This window comes from Otolemur garnettii, unplaced genomic scaffold (assembly GCF_000181295.1).
Source record: "Otolemur garnettii isolate 467f Iridium unplaced genomic scaffold, OtoGar3 scaffold00094, whole genome shotgun sequence".
NCBI classification, from domain to species: Eukaryota; Metazoa; Chordata; class Mammalia; order Primates; family Galagidae; genus Otolemur; species Otolemur garnettii.
This window is the reverse complement of record NW_003852489.1, coordinates 3,510,288-3,519,659: the sequence shown is the minus strand read 5'-3', so window position 1 is coordinate 3,519,659 and position 9,372 is coordinate 3,510,288. Positions and strand designations below refer to the sequence as shown.

At 49.9% G+C, this 9,372-nt stretch overlaps 1 protein-coding gene across 1 annotated transcript in view; it reads right to left on the bottom strand.

Moving 5' to 3' along the window:
- YPEL2 (yippee like 2) overlaps nt 1-8,536 on the bottom strand; it is a 65,289-nt gene extending 56,753 nt beyond the window's left edge. The window contains exon 1 of the mRNA XM_003795587.3: nt 8,346-8,536. The gene's annotated coding sequence lies outside the window, so the exon portion shown is untranslated. The remainder of the gene's footprint in view (nt 1-8,345) is intronic.
- Between the last annotated feature and the right edge of the window lie 836 nt (nt 8,537-9,372).

The window sequence follows — 9,372 nt, the reverse complement described above, 5'->3', positions numbered from 1 at the left end:
GATTCTCTTGCCTCAGCCTCCCAAGTAGCTGGGACTACAGGCACCCACCACAACGCCCAGCTATTTTGTGGTGTTGTTGCGGTTTGGCGGGGGCTGGGTTTGAACCTGCCACCTTTGGTATATGGAGTGGGCATCCTCCTCACTGAGCTATAGGCGCTGCCCACACCTGGCTATTTCTTAGAGATAGGGTCTCACTCTTGCTCAGGCTGGTCTCCAATTCCTGAACTCAACTCACCCACCCACCTCCACCTCCCAGGATGCTAGGATTACAGGCATGTGCCACCAGCCTGGCCCCTAAGAAATTCTTAAAGAAGCCAGGTTTGAGATTCACTACAGTTTCCCTTTTGAGGACACCTACTATCAATCAGTTAGCCTCTATTCACAGCCCTTCCTCCTGGAGTTCTACTGTGAACAGAAGTTGCAATCCACCTCCACGGAGTGCTCTAACTGCCTCGGAGGCCATGAAATTTCAGTGTTCTCTTTGCCCTATGTCCCCTGCCTACCGATCATTCCTCACACCCTACCTCATGTTCACACCTATGCCTTTGCACACACTGCTCCCCCTAAAGTGTTACTGCAGGTTTAAAACCTCTTCATTCTTCACAGCTCCACCTCCAAAAAGACCATCCTTCTCTCTGTATCTGTGACAAACTCCATTGTTTACACATACGCCTTTATCACTATTTGCAGTATATGCTTTAGGGGCAGGGTCTACTTCTTAACTCATCTTTATCTCACAACCTTTATAATCTATTGAATAAGACAACAAAACCAAAGGGAAATTTCAGCCCTAGGCCAGAAATTTCTGCCCTATCTCAAAATAGGAATCATAATATTCTTGATGGACAGGATGTATTCCATGCCTCCACTCCCTGGCCCACAAAACAAAACAAGTCAGTGGGAAGGTCAGTATTTTCTAGAACTATATTTATTATCAGGTAAAACAAAATAAAGCTGGGGGGGAGGGGAGCAGCACTCAGTGGTTAGGGCTCCGACCACATGCTCTGGGACTGGTGGGTTCAAACCTAGCCTGGGCCTGCTAAACAAAAAGAAATAGCCAGGCATTGTGGCAGATCCCTGCCTGGAGTCCCAGCTACTAGGGAAGCTGAGGCAAGAGAATCACTTTAGCCCAAGAGTTTGAGGTTGCTGTGAGCTATGAGGCCACAGCACTCTACCAAAGGTTACAAAATGAGACTCTGGGGCCGTGCCTGTGGCTCAGTGGGTAGGGTGCCAGCCCCACATACCAAGAGTGGTGGGTTCAAATCCGGCCCTGGCCGAACTGCAACAAAAAAATAGCTGGGCGCTGTGGCGGGCGCCTGTAGTCTCAGCTACTAGGGAGGCTAAAGCAAGAGGGTCACCTGAGCCCAGGACTTAGAGGTTGCTGTGAGCTGTGTGATGCCACAACACTACTGAGGGTGATAAGTGAGACTCTTGTCTCTACCAAACAAAACAAAACAAAAACAAAACGAGACTCTGTCCCAATAAAAATAAATAAATAAATAAAGCCACTTTTACACCCAGAAGACCCTGATTGCACATCTATCATCTGGATGTCAAGCCTTCACTTCCCAGTGAGAAATAAACAAGAAGAAACTCCAGATCCCAAAGGCTAACCTCATTCTGAGCCAACAATTTAGTTTCTGATGGAAACCACTTAGCGTGGACATACCACATTCTCCAGAGGACAGGGAGGGCTGACTGCCCTGTGACTCAGGAGACCACAAGGGCTACTGACCCATCCAGGTAAAAGGAATGCAGGTGGCAGCCCTGCACCTGGCTGGCAGATTGCTCCTTTGCCCAAGTACGGGGAGAATGCATACTTTGCCTAGTATGAGACATGATGAGCTACTTAGGGTTTAGGTGAGGAGTCGGTACTCTTCCAGAATGTGCAGGAGTAGAAAGAGCCACTGGCCTGAGAAAGGTCTGGTTTATAGTCTGTGCTTTGCCCTAGTTAGAACTGTGTCTTGAGTAAGTCCTTACTGCCTGTTTGAGCCCCACTGTTTCTATCTCTAAAATGTTAAACACCTAAATGGATTTTAGTACCCAACCCCACATATATCTAATTAATAGAAAGATATAAATCATTAACTTGAAATTAAAGAAAATAAAAATTACAAGGGTAACACTGAAAAAGATTAGGATACAGGACCCTCCACAGTCACTAAAAACCAAGCCACTCATTTGGTTCTGTACTTCCCGGTAGCCAAACCAAAAAGAGAAATATGATAAGTTATAAATTTCCAATTGTCCACAACAGAAAAAGCACACCAGTTCCCCTGGGGAGGCAAAGCTTTTTCTGGCACTAACTATGTTCTGGAAGAAATTTCTCCCATGTACTTCTTAAAGGGGACATTAAGTGAGACTGTAGCTAAAGTCTTCAATAATATAAACCCCTATAAGGATGGTAGTACTGAGTTACATAAAGCTATTTCTGACAGTGTCCCTCCATGAAAGCAAAGAGCAAACACCTAAGTTCATCTCAGTAAAAATAATGCTGGAGAGGCTGAGGTAATATGGCCTAGGTGTGGTAGCTCTCAGTGAATGGCTAAAGGAACAGGTAAGCAATGCATCTTTCCAAAAAGCTCTGTAAATACAACTTCTTCCAAAAATGTATTTGTTAAGAGCTGAACAGCAGTCAGTTTGTGTTTAAATGATCTCTGATTTCCACCCCATTTCTGACAGAGGTGCGTTTCTGGTCATCATTTACTTAAACACTAGTTTAAGGCTCTGCGCCTGGTTTCCCTGCTTTTCCTGCTTTAATCCCCCCATCAACCCTGTGAGATAGGAACTATTATTAGTACCATTTTATAAATAAGGAACAACCATTTAGAGAATTTTAGTAGATAGCCAAGATCACAGGGCAAATTATCCAGGTCTTTCTGGCCCAGGCTCTTAGCCCCACTTCCAGGGCCTCCTGGTATTAATGAAATGTGATTACAGATAGAAATGCTAATGTCTGTCATGTGAAAATGGTGAGGCCCAGAACAAGGTTATAGGGAGAGATAAGAGTTGTTTATTAACAACAACCAAAAAAAAAAAGGAAAAAGGAAATTTTGGAGACTTTACCAGTCTACAAATGGAATAAAGGTATGAACAATTTTTGAAAAACAGAAATTGCAAATGAAAGTAATTCCAAGTGGCCAGGTGTGGTGGCGGCTCACTTGAGCCCAGGAGTTTAAAGTTGCTGTGAGCTAGGCTGAGGCCAAGGCATTCTGGCATGGGGCAAGAGAGTGAGACTCTGTCCCACACGCACACACAAGTAATTACGAAGAAATACTATCTTGTCTCAGGAAAAAAAGGGAAGAATTACCTTTTCCTTTTCTCTTAAAAATAAGTATTATTTCTTACTATAGAAAGTGAAGTTAGAGTCTAAACCCTAGCTCTCATTCATGCATTCAATCAACAGATATTTATCCAGCGCCGGCTCCACACTAAATACTGTCAGCAGTGAGCAAAACAGAAAAGCTCTCCAGCTTCCCTTTTAGCAAACAAGTAGATAATATATTTCCAGACGGCATTAAAGTACTTTGGAAAAAAGTTAAGGGGATTAAGAGAGGCTGAGGGGAGAAACTGCTCTAGATAAACTGGTCAGGGATACCCAAGTTGAGATAAGGAGTCAGGCATGCAAACTTTGGAGAAAGGGGATCCTGAAAAGAGGTACTACCAGTAGAAAAGCCCTGTGACAAAAATAGGCATGTTTTAGCAACCTCAGGAAGGCCAGTGCAGCTGGAGTAGAATGAAGCAGAGTGGAGAAGGGTAGACGAAGTAAGAAGCTGGGGGAGGGAGACAGGCCATGGAGGCCTATAAGGAAGGGACATGAATTCTATCTGCAAGACAGAGCAGTAGCATATCCTGATTGACTTTTAAGCCATAGTCACAGCTCCCAGGGAAGGATCAGGCAGCAGCAATCATATTTTTTAATAGATGCAATCCTTTAATGACTCAAGTCTGTGGCACCTGTTGTTAAGGATAACATCACCGAAAACTAAGAACTCTAACAAAATACCTTTACCCTGCAGGCCCTGACTAGCTTTCCCCCATTGCAGGCTCAAGTTGAAAATGATGTTTCTTCCTTTTCCGAAAGCTGTTAAAATGCTATGGGGGATGCGACTGTGAGCGCACCTAAGCCTCAAGATCCTTCACAACCGGAACGGATCCTGATCGTCCACTGGAATCTCACTTGAACATCTCTTCCCTCTGTTTTTCCTATTCCAGGATATCCTACCCCTTACCATCCTCTTGTTGCTTTCTTTTTCCCCAAAACCAAACATTCTGAATGTGAGCTGCTTGGTCTAATTCGGCGGTTCTCAACCTGTGGGTCGCGACCCACAGGAACTGTATTGTAGTAAAGGCCACGGCATTAGGAAGGTTGAGAACCACTGGTCTAACTGAACGCTGTTAAAGTTAATTAAACATTCCCACAGCTAATGTTATCGTAAGGCACACCTTTAACAAGAAGGACAGATAGCTGAATTTGAATGTAGATGACTGAGAGTCATTTTTTTTTTTCTTGAGACAGAGCCTCAAGCTTTCCCCCTGGGTAGAGTGCCATGGCATCACGCTCACAGCAACCTCCAACTCCTGGGCTCAAGTGAGTCTCCTGCCTCCGCCTCCCAAGTAGCTGGGACCACAGGCGCCCGCCACAACGCCCGGCTATTTTTTGGTTGCAGCCGTCATTGTTGTTTGGCGGGTCCGGGCTGGGGATTCGAACCTGCCACCTTAGGTGTACGTGGCTGGCGCCTTAGCCGGTTGAGCTATAGGCGCCGAGCCGAGAGTCATTTTTGAAGCTAAACTGTAGCACTAATTCAAAGAAATTTCTTTTAGCAACACGTTTGGACACAACAAAAGGGACAAAAAAAAATCTGGCGACTACATCGGCTTTGTGTGTGTGTGTGCACGCACCTGAAGGCAGAGGTACCAGCCTCAAAAACTGAAGGCAGAACAAAATCCACTTACACACAGGAGCCAGGCCATCACAGTGGCAAAGAACCAGGACTGGGCTAGGCACAGAGACAGGGGAAGTTTCCTTCCTTATTAACACCTGTTGATAAACAAGCCCTGACTCCCCAGCCCCAAATAAAAGGAAAGTCATCAGCCCACCACTCCTCCAGGCAACACAGTCTGGAATACCCAGACACTAAACAACACTTTTCTTCTGCTGACCAATTGTTAATCCCCCCAGGCACAATGACTTTGTTGCTGCCTGAAAACCATTAAAATCATCAAGACAATGAAAATTCACATAATCTGAACAGTACAGCAACTCATCAGCACTACACGTCCCCACCCCCATGCACCTAGAAACATCTAGTGGTACAGAACAGTGAAAAGCAGCCCTCAAAGGGGTTGGGGTGGAGTAGGAAGGGAGGGATACCGTCCCTATGGCCAACTGTCTCCTGGCTTCCGAAAACAACACTATGCCCTTAGACTTTCCAAGTGAAAATTAGTGTGACTGGCAGCTGAATGATCTTGGGATTGGCTGAGTGTGGGTCACATACCTTACCTTGCCCTCTATATCCAAGTTAATGGCTTCCATTATTCACTGCCCCCAATTGCCACTACATCTGGGTTTCTTATCAACCACCTGCATCACAATCTCATGGGCTACTTATTAAAGATGCAGAGTCCTGTGCCTGAAAATAAACATTTATCTTTTTTTTTAGAGCGCTGTGGCGTCACAGCTCACAGCAACCTCCAGCTCTTGGGCTTAGGCGATTCTATTGCCTCAGCCTCCTGAGTAGGTGGGACTACAGGTGCCCACCACAATGCCCAGCTATTCTTTTGTTGCAGTTTGGCTGGGGCTGGGTTTGAACCCGCTACCCTCAGTATATGGGGCTGGTGCCCTACTCACTGAGCCAAAGGCACCGTCCAATAAAAATTATTTTTATGCACATTTAAGTTGGAGGACTTATGTCCTAAGCAATGTTTCTCAAATTGTGGGTTATGACCTGCTTGGTCAGGAAATCCAATTAATGGGTCATAACCAACAGTTGATTTGTTTTTAATGAAGTATAAAAAATATTTTTTAACAGAGCACAGTGCAGACAGTAAGGGTAATTATTGTTTTCTGGAACTTATGAAATGTATTCCTTAACTGTGGATCCTACTCTAAGTTTGGAAGCCATGCTGCTGGAAGGAAGAAGAACAAAATTCTTGTGAATGGTGTTTATTTTCTATTTCCACCCCTAACTCCAACCTTCTTGATTTTATTTTATGTTTTTATTTTAATAATTTCATTTTTTTATTTTTTGCAGTATTTTTTGGCTGGGGCCGGGTTTGAACCCTCCACCCCCCCAGCATATGAGGCCGGTGCCCTACTCCTTGAGCCACAGGCACTGCCCCAACCTTCTTGATTTTAGCTCAAGCACAGTTATCACAAGACATGCTGTCACTGGACCCTAAATTGGTGGGGTCAACTACCAACTGGGGACGGGCATGAGCCCCAGCTTCCCAACCCACTCCTGCCTGAGAGCCCACCATGGAGCTGGGGATAGGTGATGGTAGGAAGGACGTTTGTACAGCTATCCTCAAGCTGAGCCTCTGTCTAAGGAGAAGGAACTTGTAGCCACTCATCAGAGTTGGAAGGAATGAAAACGTTTCTCATGAGATGTAAGAGACTCAGTCTCAGCATTAAGGACTAAGGAAGTGAGGGATGAAAGGACAGAACTCAGGTTAGTCTCTGACTCCGCGAAAGGGAAACCAGGGAAGGGTGAATCCAGTCTCACCGATCACAGGTCCTATGACCTCCAGAACCAGAATCCTGGAGAGCATCCAAAGTGTGAGATCAGGCTCAGCGCCCATAGCTCAGTGGTCAGGGCACTGGCCACATACTCTAGGGCTGGTGGGTTCGAACCCAGCCGTGACCTGCTAAACAACAATGACAACTGCAACTAAAAAAATAGCTGGGCACATGTAGTCCCAGCTACTTGGGAGGCTGAGGCAAGAGAATCGCTTAAGCCCAAGAGTTTGAGGTTGCTGTGAGCTGGGACGCAATGGCCAAGTGCCACATAGTGAGACTCTGACTCAAAAAAAAAAAAAAAAAAAGTGTGAAATCAAGTCCCACTCCCACCCCAGAGCCACTGAGGTGATTTTCTTACTTCTCAACCCCCTAGGTGCCATGCCATCTCTAACGCTCTGAGTAAATGGGGTACAGGGAATCTGACGGCTACCCTTCTTGCACAATGTTCTGGGACACAGCCACATCTTGCTTGAAGAAAGGAGCAAGGGAGGAAGGGCAGAGAGAAAAAGATGACCAACTAGCTGTCTTGTTAGCTTTAAACTCAGCAAAGGCCAGGGACTTGCTCAAAAGAGCCTCCCTAGTCGCAAGAGAGCAAAGCAAGGAGGATAGAAAGCAAAAACCTCAAGCCTCTGGAGCAGTTCCGTTTGCCGTTCACTCGCAGGGGTAGGACGAGGGAGCACAGTCAGGGAGTCAGATGCACACGCCAAGCAGATAAAAACGGAGGACGCTCACTCATTTAGCTTTCTAAACTCCTGCAGCTCAGAGTCAAGCGAGAGGTGGCAGCCCCCAGACAAGAAGTTCAAAAGAACAGGTGTCCCTCGCACCCCCGCCCCCACGGGAGACGAGCCCATCTAGAGGAGGTCAGCAGGCCAAGGAGGGTGAACTAGAAGCAGGGAGGGGTCAGGGCTGTCCCTCAGCGCCGGCTCCCGGGAGGTACTCGCTGCAGAGGCTCCTACATTCCGCGGGGCAGGAGAGAACCGGCGCCCACCCCCCTGGGAAGGACACCAGGGAGGGCGGGAAGCAGGAACTCAGCTGCGGTTACCTCGGCGGGGCCCGGGGCCGGTTAGGCGCTCCGGGGAGTTTCGAGGGCGGCCAATCTCCCAGAGCCGGGACCCCCTGGGCGGCGCACCCAGACCCAAGTGTCTCCAGGGGAGACGTAGCGTCACGCGGGGACAGAAACGTCCCAAGCCCCACCCCGACCCCACGAAACCCAAACCCGCGGGAACTACGCGGTGGAGGCGGCGGCAGCGACTCCATCTCCCCGTTCCCTCCGCCAAACCTTGCACCCCAGATTTGCCCCCACTCTTCTGACGGGCCCCCGGCCCCGAACCCGGGGCCTGCGCGACCCGGGCTCCCTCCGCGGGCCGCCGCGGGGGCCCGGCTGTGTTTGTAAACAAACCGGTCACGTGGCCCCGGCGGCCGGCTCCCCGCCCCCGAAGCTCGCGGCCCCCCGGGCGCCCCACGCGGGACGGAGGGCGCGGGCCCTGCGCGGGAGCCCGGCCGGAGAGGCGGCGGGACGGGTGGCCAGCGCCCGGTACCCCGAGCCCGCGCTGACAGCGCGCCCCGCGCCCACGCGTGCGGCCCACGCCGCGCTCCCGCCTCTTACCCGGCGGCAGACTGCCCCGTCCGGCCAGCGCCGGGCCCGGCTCCGCGGGGATGCGCAGCAGCAGAGGACCGCCCGGCTGCACCGCGGGCTCCCGGCGCGCTCTTAAAGCCACAGTCTCCGCCACTGCCACGGCCGCCACTCCGCATCCCTCCGGTCGGGGCCGGGGGCTGCCCCGTGACGGACGCGCCCCCGCACCTATCCCCTCGGCTCAGCACATAGCAACACGCTGCCGGTTGGCCCGGCACGGCCGCAGCCCATCCGCGTGGAGCCAATCAGCAGAGGACGGAACTCCGCCCCCTGCTTCCCCTACCTCCCACCCCCCAACCCCTCTGCCCTGGCTGGGCTTGGGTGCGGGGAGTGGAACGGGCGTCTGGTCCTTCCCCCTGTCTAGGCTACTGGCCCGGGGCAAGGAGGAAGGGTGACAGAGCTGGGTGGGCTCTCGGCGCCTTGGAGGAGGCTGTTTGTTTGGGTTTGGGGTTTCTCCCAGATTAAGGCTGGCATTCTCTGGAGGTAGGGTGTGTGTGTTGGGCGGAGGCCAGGGTAGTAATTACCCCCTTACCCTGCAAGCCATCCCTAACCCAGATCCTAAGTTATCAGAAGTGGCCCTCAGGCCCCGGGGTAGTTGAATTTAATAAGCTAGTACCAGTCCCACCTGGCCCAGCCATTACCTGCTCAAAAGCTAGGCATTTCCCCTCTTCTCTCTGCCCTGCTTGTAATTTCAGAGTTCAAGGTAGGAAAGAGGCTTTAAGGGAATTGGAAGGCCCCCTATTGCGGCTGATTTTCCAGGGGGTAGGGAGGGAGATGGGGAATGGTTAGCCCAGGAGAATAGGATGATGAGAGTGACCAGAGGGGAGGAGTCTACGTTCTGGGTCAGTCTGGTGGTGCTTTTCAAGGAAGAGAAGGTTAAAAAATAAGCTCTTGGCAGTCAGGAAATCCAGGGAGGCACCAGGTGGGTGGAGTGGGGCAGAGTCTCCGAGCAGGAAAGCAGGTCAGTTTGATAAAGAATGCTGGCAGGGGCAAGGGAAAA